The following is a 15,056-nucleotide window of genomic DNA, read 5'->3' on the forward strand; positions in this document are numbered from 1 at the left end:
GTGCCCTCAACAGGCCATGCCCTTTCTTACCGGCTGCAGCGGAGGACATCCTCTACAACAGCTGAGCTTCACGGCATTAAGGAAGCTGTTTCTTACATCCTGCGCCGAACCGCCGACCGTTGGGTTATCTTCACCGATTCGAAAGCATCTCTCCAGATCCTGGCCAACCTGCTGAAGAAAACGAATCACCAGCCAGTTTCCCTGGACATCGGATATCTACATCATTTAGCTATTGCCGCAGGCCACTGCATAACATTTCAGTGGGTACCTGCTCACTGTGGCATTCAGGCTAATGAAAAAGCAGATGAAGCGGCCCGTAAGGGCCATCAACATCGGAGATACATTAGAACTTTTTTTACGAAATCTGATGCGTCCCAGGTGGCCAAAAGTTTTGCTTCTGAAGAAATGTATCGGCTTTGGAGTTTGCCGGCATATCAGTACCAATTTCTTCACTCAATCGACCCACATCTTAGATCAAGACTCTCACCCAGAATTCCTCGACATCTGGAAACACTTTATCATCGACTTCGTCTTAATGCTGCATTTACAAACGGCTTACGATACCGTTTTATACAAATGGACAGTCCGCACTGTGACAACTGTGCCGCGATAGAAACTGTGGAGCATATCTTGCTTGAGTGCCCTGCATATGCTAACGAGCGTGCGTACTATGAACATTGCATGCAGAAGCTCTGCTCAGTGCCCCTTACAATGGACAAAGTTTTAGGTCCCTTAGCCTGCCTTAGGCAACAGAACTTGCAAAGACTTTTCTATTCACATATTTAAAAGACATTGGACATCTTGATAAGCTCTAAACTCACTTGCACGTCACCTTCATGCATTCTTCATGCAGTGAACTTCGTCAGCCCATTTGACGGACTATGCACTCCATCACTCCATAGGTTACATCAATTCTCGCCATTGCATCCTTAGTACCCATTTCATGGCCGCATTTTATCTTCGTTTTTTTTTACCTCTTCCACTCTGCTCTCCTTCTGTCTTTATCTCCCAAATTCTCCTCCCTACGCAGAGTAGCATGCCAGCGATTTTTAAACGCCGGCTAAATTCTCTGCTCTTCATTAAAGAGTCTCTCTCTCTCTCTCTCTCTCTCTCAAGTCAGGCACACAGTGCAGGAGAGCGGGTATCGTACAAAATGACTGACTCAATGCGGTCGTTTCAGACTGGAGACGACATTGGTTGCTTCCTTGATCACTTCGAGCGAACGTGCGAGCTGCAGGGGTTTTCTCGGGAAACGTGGCCACGGCGTTTGCTCACTTTGTTGCCCGCTGAGGCGGCCGACGTAATCGCTCGCCTGAAGAAAGAGGAGGCGGAGGATTACGATTATGTGAAATCGAGTCTGCTTAAAAAGTACAGGATGTCAGCAGAAGCGTTCCGTCGGAAGTTTCGCAAAACTGAGAAAGACAAAAACGAGTCATATCCGGATTTCGCCTACAAGCTTATGTCAAACATGCAGGAATGGCTTAAAGAAGAGAAAGCGTTTGGTAATCACGAGAAAGTTCTGCAGTGTTTCGGGCTGGAGCAAATTTATAGACGATTGCCGGAAAACGTGCGGTACTGGGTCTTGGACAGGCCAGACATTAGTACCGTGGCGAGAGCCGCTGAGCTAGCAGTGGAGTTTGTGACTCGTCGGGCTCGCGGAGCCGGTGACGGTCAAAGGGTGAATTCGGCTCGAAGTTTGAGAGGCCGAAGTTCACGCCCATCAGACCAAAGGAGGGCAAACGTGGTGCGGATGCGAGTAAAAATGATCCGACCGAGCGCAAAGAGACGGCGGCAGCCGACAACGAACGCAGCAAGAGGTTCGAGGCAAGGCAAACGCGCGTGTGTTATACTTGCCAGAAGCCGGGACACTTTTCGGCGCAGTGTCCCGAAGCGAAAACTAAGCTCGTATTTTTGTCAGTATGCAGTAATGACGAGAACATGAAGCTTCTGGAGCCGTACATGCGAGACCTCGTCGTGAACGGGAAAGAGTGCCGAGTGCTTCGTGATTCCGCGGCGACGATGGATGTGGTTCACCCCTCTTTCGTAGAACCCGATATGTTCACGGGCGAGTGCGCATGGATCAAGCAAGCCGTGGAAGCATATAGCGTGTGTCTGCCCGTAGCAAAAGTGCGTATTGAAGGATCTTTCGGCGCCCTTGAGACAGAGTACTACTGATCAATTCGCGCTACAAGGAACATACACACGGAAACAAACGGACATGCGCTTCGTTCGTTTGTGTTTCCGTGTGTATGTTCCTTGTAGCGCGAATTGATCAGTATGAAGCACCAACTAGCCCCCGCTCTTGCATTGTTGAGACAGAGGCCGCGGTGTCATCTATGCTCCCCCCTCAGTATCCGTACCTTTTTTCAAACAGGTCCGATCACCTCCTGTGCGAAAAGGGACTCGTGTTTGGTGAGGCTAGCGTTCAGGCCTTGACCAGATCGAGAGCTCGGGAGCTTGCTGCAAAGGCGGTAGTTGCGGAGGCGACGTTCCCGAACAGGGAGAGAGGGTCGGAGGTACAGCACACTGAGATTCAGAGCATATCCGCACAGGGCAGAAGGGAGCCTGAATCATTGAAGGCATCGGATAAGCTAGAGAGAATCCCGGACCCGGGAACACTGGAGGAGCTATCGGCAGACCTGCTCATCGCGCCGACGTCAGATGGACTTGATAGGTTGTTAAAAGTCCGCAGTTCTGATCTGATAGCCGAGCAAAAAAATGACCGCAGCCTAGAGAATATCCGCTGCAATGTAAGAGAAGGGATCGCACAGAAAAGGGTACGTTTTGTAGAAAGAAGGGGTGTCCTGTACCGGAAGTATCTAGACGGCAGGAGAGTAGAGTTCGATCAGCTGGTCGTTCCTCAGTGCTACCGTCAGGATCTGTTGCGCCTGTCGCATGGAGGTTCGTGGTCCGGGCACCTAGGAGTTAAAAATACTAAGAACCGTCTGCTGCAAGAATACTATTGGCCGGGGTGTTTTCCTGACGCAGAGCAGTTCGTAAGGACTTGTGACACCTGTCAGCGTGTGGGAAGACCGGGGGACAAGGCGCGAGCGCCGTTGAAGTTGGTGCCTATCATTACGGAGCCCTTTAGACGGCTCGTTATTGACATAGTGGGACCCCTGCCGGTAACAACCTCAGGGCACAAACACATTTTGATTGTGATGTGCCCAGCGACCAAGTTCCCCGAGGCAGTCCCGCTTAAAGAACTCAGCTCGGTTGAGGTTGTTAATGCACTACTGTCCATATTCGCACGGGTTGGTTTTCCTGCGGAAATTCAGTCAGATCAGGGCACGGTGTTTACAAGCGCTGTGACCACGGCCTTTCTGGAAAGGTGTGGGATAAAGCTTTTACATAGCTCCGTGTACCATCCTCAGTCGAACTCCGTTGAAAAGCTCCACTCCGTCATGAAGCGTGTGTTGAGAGCATTGTGTTTTGAGAGTAAACCAGACTGGGAGCTGTGCCTGCCTGCAGCGATGTTTGCATTAAGAATCGCGTCCCATGAGGCTACCGGCTTTTCGCCAGCGGAGCTTGTGTACGGTCGCACTTTGCGGTCTCCACTCCGCATGGTTCGAGAATCGTGGGAAGGCCGGGGTGATGACCCAGTCGTGGTGGAGTACGTGCTTGGGTTACTCGAACGGTTAAAAAGGGCACAGGAGTTGTCAGGTGAAGCAATGTCCAAAGCGCAGCAGAGGGCCAAAATTCATTATGATCGGACAGCTAGGGCCCGTCGTTTTGAGGTTGGCGATGAGGTATTGATTTTACGCACATCGCTGAAAAACAAGCTCGATGTGCAGTGGGAGGGTCCGGATCAGATTGTGGAAAAATTATCAGACGTTAATTACGTGGTGAAGCTACCAGGAAAGCGTAAAGTACAACAGGTTTACCACTGTAATCTGCTCAAACCATATAGACAACGGGAAGGAGTGGTGTGTATGATGGTAAACGCTCCCGAAGAGCTTCCGGTCGAGCTCCCGGGATTGGGTTCAGTGACGAACAGGGAAGGCACTGAACAAGTAATTAGTGACTTGATATCGAAAGCACCGCTGTCGCCTGAGCAGACAGCCGAGTTGCACGAGCTCCTGCAAGAGTTTCGAGGTCTGTTTTCTGATAGGCCTGGTAGGACTTCCGTGCTTACTCATGACATTGAACTTACCTCGGCAGAGCCAGTACGGTCCAAGGCGTACCGGGTGCCGCCGCGCCAGCGCGATATTATGGAAGCTGAGGTAAAGAAAATGCTCGAGCTGGATGTTATTGAGGCTTGTGAGAGTGATTATACCTCCCATTTGATTTTAGTCGAGGTACCGGGCAGGGACCCTCGCCCTTGCGTCGATTACCGCAAGCTTAATTCCATCACTAAGGATCAAATTTATCCGATCCCAAACATCGAGGAGCGCATCGAGAAGGTTAGTAACGCTCAGTTTATCTCCACACTAGATCTGGTCAGGGGTTACTGGCAGGTTCCCCTTACAGAGCAGGCTAGTAGATACGCGGCGTTGATTTCACCTATGGGAACATTCCGTCCTAAAGTTTTGAGTTTCGGTTTGAAGAATGCGCCGTACTGCTTTTCTAGCCTCATGGACAAAGTGTTGCGAGGGAAGGAAATGTTCGCTTTGCCGTATTTAGACGACGTAGCCATATTCTTCGCATCCTGGCCTGAGCATAAGGCCCACTTGCGTGCGGTTCTAACCCGCCTGCGCGACGCGAGCTTGACGGTCGAGGCTCCCAAGTGCCAGTTGGCACAGGCCGAGGTTGTCTACTTCGGTCACGTGATTGGTCAGGGCCGTCGCCGCCCTTCTGAAATAAAGGTTGCCGCGATACAGACTTCCCGCAGCCGCGCACGAAGACTGATATCAGGTCTTTCTTGGGTGTCACCGGCTACTATCAGAGGTACATTCCCAGGTGTTCTGATATCGCGAGTCCCCTGACGGATGCTCTCAGAAAAACAGAGCCACAAACAGTCGTCTGGGACGAAAAGAAGGAAAAGTCCTTTAGCACCCTAAAGAGCGCTCTAACAAGTCAGCCCGTGCTACGATCCCCTGACTACACTAAACGTTTCGTGGTTCAGTGCGATGCTAGCGAACGCGGCATGGGCGTTGTTTTGTGTCAAAAGGAAAATGGAGAAGAGGAGCACCCTGTCCTGTATGCTAGCCGTAAACTGACCAGTCGTGAGCAGGCGTACAGCGCCACCGAGAAAGAGTGCGCGTGTCTCGTATGGGCCGTTCAGAAATTGTCGTGCTACCTTGCCGGCTCGAGGTTTATCATAGAGGCGGATCATTGCCCTCTCCAGTGGCTGCAAACAACCTCTTCCAAAAATGGCCGCCTCCTGCGCTGGAGCCTCGCATTGCAACAATATTCTTTTGAGGTGCGCTACAAAAAGGGTAGTCTCAACGGTAACGCCGATGGCTTAAGTCGAGGTCCCTAGCGCAAGAATCAGCATCAAAGTTGCTGTTTGCTGGTGTTTTTTTTCCTGGTGTAGGATTTTGAACCTATTGGTTTTGTTTATTGTTTTAAATTGAGATATGCTTTGTAGTGTAATGTGCCCATTTGTGGATATTTTCTGAGTGCTGCTGGACTACTCCCAGGGATTAATTGGCTTTGTAAGAGGGAAAGAGCCTGGCATTGCTTATTGGGGATTGTGTCGTGCTTGCGGACTGAGCGGTTGGGTTTTCGGCAAGGTTCTAACGCTAGCGAAGCACGAGTCACTTTGCAGTGCCCTTTGTGAACCTGCACGTGCAAAGGAAGCCTTCGGGGTGCGCTGAGCTGCAGAACCACCGAGAGACAACCGACCCCGGTTGAGACCAGCCTCAAGGGACATCCCTGCGGACAGCGGATGCTGTCCCCTGTCCATCGGGATCTCCTTCCCCCGGCGGGGCAGTCTGTTACGTCTCGCCTTCGTCGTGGGGAAGACAACGGCGTGGCTGCAGCGGAATGCCGACTAACCCCGAGACGCGCGTTGGGTGAGCGCCTGGATTGCCACGGAAGCCGCGTCCGTCTGCCCGGTTGAGCGAGCGTTTCCCCTACATCGGGTGTGAACGCGCGTTCGAAATGCGCGGGAACGCCGCTCATGGACATTCCGGCGTCTGCGCTACGTGGATGGCATCGTTCCCCCTCTCCCAGCGCGTGACGGCGGTGTGAGAGTGTGTGTGTGTTGTGATTGGTGCAAGAGAGAACTTCCTTCCCCTGCAGGCCCAGCCCCCATCTAGGGACCCTATGGAAAGGGAACGCTTTAAAATCCTCGGCAGCGGCACGGCCGAGGGGCTCTTTTTCATCGAATGGTCTCCTGATGAGCTGTCGTCATGCAGCGTTCCTGCAGCTCACTTGTAAATAGTGTAAATTTTGTATAAAGTCCTCTCTCATTGTCTTTTCCCGCAGCCTCGTCTCCGATGTTCCTCATTCCCTCTGAGGCACACGACCATGCTACCTCGTATTTAACACCGGTCACCTGTTCCGCCGGTGCCCATATCGAGAGCTTGGCCTGCAGGGTTTTCCTCCGATGCGCCAAGACCCCGATTTGACCAAAGGCCGCCTGAGATTGAGGAGTACGCGACCCAGCAACACCTGTGGTCCATGGCGCGCCGTCAGTCCCGATCACCGGTACCTCGCCGATCATCATTTTCACGGAAACCGCACAACTTCTCGCGAGCGACGGCGGACCGCTCGCCCAGCCCTCACCGGGAAAACTGAAGACAGCGACCTCCGGGGGCGTGGTCACTAGATATCGACGATGTAAAGACCCCCTGACGTCGCAGACATCCGATGGTAGAGCTCTGACGACGTCGATGACAGTGGGTGAAGTAAACGACTGATTCTCACTGGACATACTTATCGACATTATCGACCTGCGGAACAGAACCGTCACGTTTTCTACAGCGAAAGCCGACGACGCCTCCGGCGTTCGCCAACGCAGCTCCGCCCTTCGTATTTCCACTGAGACTGTTTTGATCCCGCCGCGCGCCAGTGTTTTTGCAAGCGTTGAATGCGATGATAGGCTACGTGATGGACCTGCAGTCGCCGAGGGCAACCTTTCCTTGCTACTGACACACGGCATTTGCTCGGCCCGAAGCCTTGTCCACCTCCATAACGGTCGGTCGGAGCTCCTCATTACTAATTTTACGAACGAACCTCGTCGCCTTTTCCGAGCTGCTGCCATCGCGTGGGCCGACCTATTGACAGATGCTACTGAGTGCTTTGCGTCCGAGGCAATGGCACAATCGGACACGCCCTTGGATCGCATCGATATTAGCTCCGGGCTATCAGCGACTCAGCAGCGCGACCTACGCGCCCTATTGCTCCAATACAAAACCTGCTTCGCATCCTCCTCGAAAGTGCGGCAAACGGCGGTCGAAGCATCGAATCATCCCTTCCAATGATGCTCGCCCCATACGACAGCAGCCGTACCGCATTTCCCCGAAGGAACGCGACGCCATCCAAACGCAGGTGAAGGAAATGCTTACAGACGGCATTGTTCAGCCTTCAAAGAGCCCGTGGTCGTCGCCTGTTGTTGTGGTAAAGAAGAAGAATGGGACATTACGCTTTTGCGTTGATTACTGCAAGCTGAACGCCATAACGAAAAAGGACGTCTACCCGCTGCCTCGCATCGACGACTCACTAGACAGACTTCGCCGCGCCAAGTATTTTTCGTCGATCGACCTAAAGAGCGCATATTGGCAGATTGAGGTTGCTGAACATGACCGCGAAAAAACTGCCTTCTTCACATCCGACGGCCTATATGAATTCAAGGTGTTGCCCTTCGGCCTTTGCTCTGCGCCGGCGTCGTTTCAGCGCATGATGGACACTGGCTGGCCTCAAATGGCAAACATGTTTAGTTTATCTAGATGATGTGGTGGTGTTTTCAGAAACCTTCGACCAACACCTTGAACGCCTGCGGACCGTGCTGGATGCCCTGCGGTTGGCCGACTTGACACTTAAACCCGAGAAGTGCCACTTTGGCTACAAAGAGCTCAAGTTTCTCGGCCATGTTGTGAGCGCCGACGGGGTAAGACCCGATCCCGAGAAAAGTGCCGCCGTAGCCGAGTTGCCCGTCCTACTACAAAGAAAGCGCTCAAGCGGTTCTTGGGTTGGTGCGCCTACTACCGCCGTTTCATCGGAGACTTCTCCAAGATCCATGAACCCCTGACTCGTTTAACGCGTGAAGATACACCGTTCGGCTGGGCTGCCGCGCAACAGGCTGCTTTCACAGAGCTTTCACAGGCTTCTTTCACATTATAATGCAGTTTGGTATGACCCAGACATGTTTGCCTGAATTAGGCATTAAAATATTTCCTTTGCGAAGGTAAATCAAGGCATCACCTTCATTCATTGCTCCGGCCACACAAAAGAGCAGCCGTGGCGCTGGGATGGAGCGGGGAGGGGGGGGGGGGGAGATTTGAAATACGACACATACATCACGTAAGCAGCGAGGACACCGGAGTGAGTGCTCGACATATAAAAGCAGCCAACCTAATTGCATCGGCATAGCGAAAAAGTATCCACAACACAGTTTTTGTGACTGGGGCCTTTTTACTACGTTGCAAGAGTTGCGCTCTAACTCCCACCATGAACGTGCTTGGGCACGCGATTATAGTGGCAGTGCCAGTTAATAAATTACCAATGTTGTTACTTTTTGATGCTCTTGGGCATGAGCGAAGAGCCTCTCCGCTCAGTTTTTCTTATACTTGCCCACACTATTTCTTATATTTGCCACACTATTAGACAATATATTGCCGCGTCTGCAACAATAGCCGCTGTTCGGCGACTGTTCGGCACGCAGCTCGTGCGCCCCGCTGTTCACTGCTGAAGAAGACGAAACTGGACGTTCCATCCTGGCCGTCGCGGTGTGCGTTGGCATCTTCTCGGTGTTGGCGTTCCTCTGCCGTCTAGACGCGGCGCTACCTGTACCAACTGCTACGTGACACTGGTGGAGGTTGCGGGCTCGACGTCCCATGTCCAGCACCTCTTCAGACAGCCGCCCATCAAGTCCCGACCAGCTACCGCTTGTCTGCACGCCCGTTCACCGCAGCAGCCGCCGCCTCCTGGGACTGGTCCCAGAGTTTGGTCTCTTCCCAAAAGAGGCACGCACTCATCGAACTGGTGAGCATACCACCATGGCGCAGGCTAGCGCTTCACACTTGACGCTACAGCAACCCCGCGTGCCAGCCAGCTTCCATGGCGTCACTTTCGAAGACGTTGAAGACTGGTTTGACCAGTTTGAGCGGGTTGCCAATTTTAACCAATGGAGCCCTGCGCAGAAGCTGCGAAACGTATATTTCGCCCTCGAAGACGGAGCCAAGATATGGTTCGAGAACAGGGAGGCCGATCTCCAAAGCTGGGATACCTTCCGTCAGCAGGTCCGGGACACCTTTGCTAGCACGGACCGCCGGGATCGTGCGCGGCGACTTCTGGACGCTCGCGTACAAAACCCTGACGAGAGCGTTGCCATGTTCGCCGAGGACGTGACCCGTCTTTGTCGGCGCGCTGACCCAGATATGTCGGAATCCACGAAGCTCCGCCACCTGATGCAAGGTGTGAAGGACCAACTCTTCGCTGGTTTGGTCCGAAATCCCCCGCAGACGGTAGCCGACTTCATCAAAGATGCGACCGCCATTGAGCGGGCCTTGCATCAGCGCTGCCGCCGAAATGACTCCTTGTGCGGTGAGCCAAGCGCCAGTGCGGCTTCTTTGAGCGTGTCCAGCGATAATGCGTCGCTGCGTGAGCTCATACGTGCGGTGGTCCGTGAAGAGCTGCAGAAACTGACCCTTGCCTCACCTGATCCGACGGCTGCGGCTCTTACCGAGGTTGTGCGCGGCGAGATTCGGCAAGCATTTTCACCGCCTCCTCCAGTCATGCCGGAGCCACGCCCCATGAGCTACGCCGCGGCTCTCCGTTCCGAGTTGCCACCTGTGCAACGCTTGCCGTACCACCCGCCGCCGCCAACCGCTCCGCCACCGTCATTCTACCAGCGGCCTCAGCGAGGACCTGCCATGCGTCCACCGGCCCGGAAGGCGGCTGTTTGGCGCACTTCTGACCAGCAGCCGCTCTGTTACCATTGCGGGGAAGCCGGCCACCTGTATTGCCGTTGCCCCTACCGTGAAATAGGCCTCCGGGGTTCCCCACGCGACGCTCCCTGTCCCCGTTTCGGTGAGCGACCCCACGAAATAGAGGAGTACCTTTCTGCCCATGATACCACCTCTACCCGCCGATCCGGATCTCCGTCTCCCGCACGCATCACGTCTCCCAGCCGCCAGGCTTTCTCAGATGGACTGCGGGGCCGGTTTCGAAGCCCGCGCCGGGGAAACTGAAAGCGGCGACCTCCGGGGGGAGGTTGCTGACAGCGGATATAACGAAGACCCCCGAACGCCGCCGGAGCGCGATGCCGAGATCCCGATGCCGCCGCAGCCCGATTTTGTGACACCGTGTTTCCCTGACAGCGATGCAGCTGGTTAGCGCCGACCTCCGCATTAACGTTGTTGCGGGAACCCAGTGACTGCTGAGATACAGGCGCGGACGTTTCGATAATAAGTAAGCACCTCGCGGATCGCCTCAACAAAACTCTCGTCGACATGCTGTCCATGTATGTTGACGTTGAGCATCGATCTTGGGACGATATCCTGCCATATATTACTTTCGCGTATAACACAGCTCAACAGGAAACCACGCAGAGGACGCCCTTCTGTCTGTTGTACGGCCGCGAAGTGTCGACAATGTTGAAAGCAATGCTGCCCCATGATGGCCGCGACCCCGACGTTGGAGCCGAGGAGTTCACGCTTCGCGCAGAAGAAGCTCGACAACTTGCAAGAGTGCGCATCCTGAACCAACAAGACCGTGACACACTACGTTACAACCGCCGCCACAGACTGATGACGTTCACCCCGGACAACAAAGTGTGGGTATGGACACCCATTCGACGCTGTGGTCTTTCCCAAAAACTGCTCAAGCAGTATTTCGGCCCCTACAGAGTTCTCCGTCAGCTAAGCGACGTAACCTATGAAGTTCTCCCGGATGGGGCTTCCCGGACTACTCGCCGTCAGCAGAGACCAGAAATTGTTCATGTGGTGCGGATGAAGCCCTATTTTTCGCGAGACATTTAGTGACTAAGTGCTGCGCGTTACTCTGTTTTTTTCTTTCTCCCTATTTTCTTCTTAAAGCATCGGGCCGATGCTCTTTCCGAGAGGGAGGGCAATGCCGCGTCTGCAACAATAGCCGCTCGGCGGCTGTTCGGCACGCAGCTCGTGCGCCCCGCTGTTCGCTGCTGAAGAAGACGAAACTGGACGCTCCATCCTGGCCGTCGCGGTGTGCGTTCGCATCTTCTCGGTGTTGACGTTCCTATGCCGTCTAGACGCCGCGCTACTTGTACCAACTGCTACGTGACAATATTTATTTTTTTACCCGTTCAAGCATACATATTGCAACGGATAATTTCTGTAAAGACTACGCGGAGGAAGTGTCTGGTGTGTGCGCGCTATCCGCTCGGTGTTCGCTGTGATCTGTGCCCCGTTTTTCGGTCGTCCTTTTGCCTGCCCAGACTTCGGGTCACGTAACAATACTATTGCCTGTGGGCGGTTTGTTTGGTCAATGTGCTGCAAATTCGGAATAAAGGAGACGATAGTGTTTATAATGTGTATTTTTCTTACGCGTCGCATCCGTGGAGATTTCCGTTGGAGGTTGAGTCAGTCAAAAACTGGAACCATTCGAAATATTTCGGAACTGTCTTCTGACAAGGAAAATACACGTGTAATTTGTCACATGTCACGTTTTCAGCCTTCATATTCTCTGTAGTTATACGCACTATAATGTGCTACAGAGTGAAGATATTTGCAGTGAGCTGCGCTATTTATCAGTTACATGTAATTTTGATGTAGTTTAGGCCCCCTTTTCGCTAAAGCGCGGCTGTCATGCTTTCTTTTTTGCGCTTTCTAGGGAATCTTGGCACCTAACATTGCTAGGTGGCGCACAGCTGACCTGGAGGACGATGATGTAGCGCTTGCGCTATGTAGCTTATCGACCGCCGTTACCGCTATATCGAGGAAAACAACAACAATCGCTTCTATAGTAGCTGTCTACAGGTCTTCAAGAACGGTTTAGTTTGGCTTGTTTTTGTGGGGTTTAACGTCCCAAAGCGACTAAGGCTATGAGAGACGCCGTAGTGAAGGGTCTTCAAGAACGCCTCCCTAACAAGTATACATGACATTATGTGCACAATGCGTCAGGTTTGAGGCGTCAGGTCTGAGGCACTGTCATATCAGCGGCATGATGGGGAATCACAACAGCGACAGGTTTATGTATGTATGTGAGGGGAAAAGTGCGTTGCGCTGGGTTCATGCAAAAACCGATGCGGTTTCAGTCGACTTAAGAACGCCAGCTTTCATTCCAGCACAGAATTAGATTACTTAAAATTTAATTCAGTTTACATGCAAGACGTGCACATTTCTGATGCTTGCTTTTGCGATGTCGTTTTGCGATTTGCTTGTTTTCTGCTGATGCTGGTTCTCTGTAGTAATTCCACGTCTTACCCAATCGAACTGCATGAAGTGCATAAATGCATGCGCCGACATCTGTCGCAGTGATCATTATTTTTAATTGGATATTTCATGCGATGAACACGAATGCACTCGATGACACGGATGATTTACGGAGGCCCCAACCGTGAGTTCGTGCGCTGAGATGAGTGCTGTGAGCGCTGGCCTGCGAGGTCACTTTTAGTAACCGTCTCGCATGGACCACAAGGAAGGGACAACCAGAGAGCACAGCAGCCATAATGCAAATACTTTGTCCCGAATACGGTCCACGAAAACTGCGCTTCTCGGAGCGAAGTTCAAAGTAGCACTAAAGCGGCATGTAATACACAGACTGACGGTAAGCGTGTCCGCTTACGCTTAGCGCAGTGCATATTCTACAGTAAAGATATGCAGCCGTCCTTCTTCTCTGTTCCTTATTCGGCCTCGGGCGCTTCTGTTACTAATCTCCACGCACCTTAACTTTTTAGCCATGCGGTCTCGCTACACAGGCAGACGCAACTGACAGCACGGTTTCGGAGGGGGAGCCACTTGTTCATACGGCTATGTTGTGCACATACACTCGCAAGTTTTTTAAGGCCGAAACTTTCATTCCAGATTAGATATCTAGCGCTGGCGTTCGTGTTCGTTGCGTTGCGTTCGCCCCTTCGGAAAGGGTGCAGACGAACGACAGCGGGTAGGGTCAGTACGTCCTTGTGCATTTCGGGACCGTGAAGCTCGCAAACGATCTCATACCACACTAACTCTCAGTCGCAATTCTCGCAATCAAGAGCACATCACATATTTCCTCTGCCTTTCAATATGTCCGTAGAAAAGACATATTTAGCAGCCTCCCGCGATATTTCTACTGCTGCGTCGCTGCTTTCACCGGCGACTTAGGAGGCCCGTAATGGCGCCGAGTTCCGAGCGAGTGTGGCGCCATGTGCTCTCAAATGGAAGAACTGCGCGCTGTAAACGGTCTATGCGCCCGCTGGCAAGAGCCCAAAAATCGCCGAACCAATGAACCTGCAGTACTATAATTATTGAGTTGACCTTTGTTTCTTGGCTGTCACACGAAGGTTCATTAGAAGCTGTCCGTTGAAAGCCAACCTTGGTACCTGAGCCAGCAGCTAGAAAAGATTGCTGCGTGTCAAAGAGCCGCCCACAATTAAACGATGACTGCAACTTTTACCGTACTATGAGTAACGCTTCAAAGAGTAATAACCTTGATAAAACATCTAATTCAGGTTACAGATTATTGTCCTCAAGAGAACCGCAGACGCAGGTTTTTATGGGTCACTGCTATATCTGTTTTATGACGTAGTGAACTGTGACGTGTGTTGTATATATTAGGCATTCTGACAGTATACATCTTTGTGATGAAGAAGATGACCCGTATGAAACCTCTGCGACTAGTCGAAGACGAGGAGGTAGAGGTAGATTCAGCGGATCAGCGTTTGGACTGCGCTCAGTGACAACCTTCGCCAAGTCCTCTAAATAAACCTCCATGTTACAAGTGGTGGAGGTGCAGGGTGCCCGAACCCGCGAGAGCGACCCGGAACTTCCTTCCCGCAAGTTGGCAGCGACAGGGACCGCTTCAATGGCGACGCCTGGTCAAGCGTCCGCGCCCTCAGCGTCCCCCATTGTGTGCACCGACATTGACGAGCAAGGCGTCGAACACTGGTTCGGAGCTTATGAGCGCGTGAGTACGCACAACCAACGGGACGACGTGCTCAAGCTCGATAACGTAATTTTTTATTTAACAAGTAGCTGTGATGCGCACACCACACTGTCGAAGGATTTTTGGAACGCGGCGTGTCGGCAGTGGTACATCGGACAGCGGAGCGCCGTGCGTGCCAGCCCCGCGTTGCGCGTGTGCGCGTGCGTATGGTGTGCGCGAGGAAAGCACAAGGAGCGGATAGCTGACGTGTCAGCAAACCGAGGTGTAGAGAAAGACACCGCGCCACAACTCGGGTCATTCAAGCGTGGAAGTGGCAGCTGTCGGACGTTGGGTCCGAGATGCCAGTGACTTCCCTTGGATCATCGACGCAAGACCATTGAGCCCCATTCAAGCGTAGAATAGGCAGCTGTCGAACGTTGGATCCGAGCTGCCAGTGACTTCCCTTGGATCATCGACGCAGGCCTACTGCGATCGCCACTTTGCTGCCACGGCTTCTTTGGCTGGGCTGCATAGGCCTACGGTGTATCGGGACGCCGTCGACGGGGCCTGGCTACGGTTTTCCTGCTGCAGCTGCCCAATTCTTGGGGGCGACTGAGAGGAGTTCGTCAGCGTCTCCCGTGTCCATCTCCGTTCCTCACCTCCTGGGTGCGCTACTACCGCTTCCCTGGACGAAACGCCAGCGACGCATCGCAAGTCGACAACCCGCGTCGGTGCTACCTGCAAGGCATTCGCGCTCCACCTGGAACGCTTTGTATCCGGTGAACTCTCTCCTTTTTATCTGTTGTGTTCTACGCGTGCCTAGTGTGTGTTTTCCTTGGTGTTTTCGCTTCTTTTAGTGGCTCCTTTCCTTTAAAATATAAACACGGCTACGTTTTGTTTTGGTT

The 15,056-nt window shown here is 52.8% G+C and overlaps 1 protein-coding gene and 1 pseudogene across 3 annotated transcripts in view; one reads left to right on the plus strand and one right to left on the minus strand.

Moving 5' to 3' along the window:
- Nucleotides 1-15,056, minus strand: part of LOC149360527 (uncharacterized) — a 343,557-nt gene that overhangs the window by 221,874 nt on the left and 106,627 nt on the right. The window contains exon 3 of one of the 3 annotated variants that reach the window (XM_089572380.1): nucleotides 1-15,056. This exon is cut by the window's left edge and continues 30,111 nt beyond it; it is cut by the window's right edge and continues 29,583 nt beyond it. The exons of the other annotated variants lie outside the window; for them this stretch is intronic. The gene's annotated coding sequence lies outside the window, so the exon portion shown is untranslated. 3 annotated transcript variants of the gene reach the window in all.
- LOC149360529 (uncharacterized) lies at nucleotides 1,153-2,175 on the plus strand (annotated as a pseudogene).

This window comes from Amblyomma mixtum, chromosome 2 (genome assembly GCF_055824585.1).
Source record: "Amblyomma mixtum isolate Tamu chromosome 2, ASM5582458v1, whole genome shotgun sequence".
In the NCBI taxonomy this organism is placed as follows: domain Eukaryota; kingdom Metazoa; phylum Arthropoda; class Arachnida; order Ixodida; family Ixodidae; genus Amblyomma; species Amblyomma mixtum.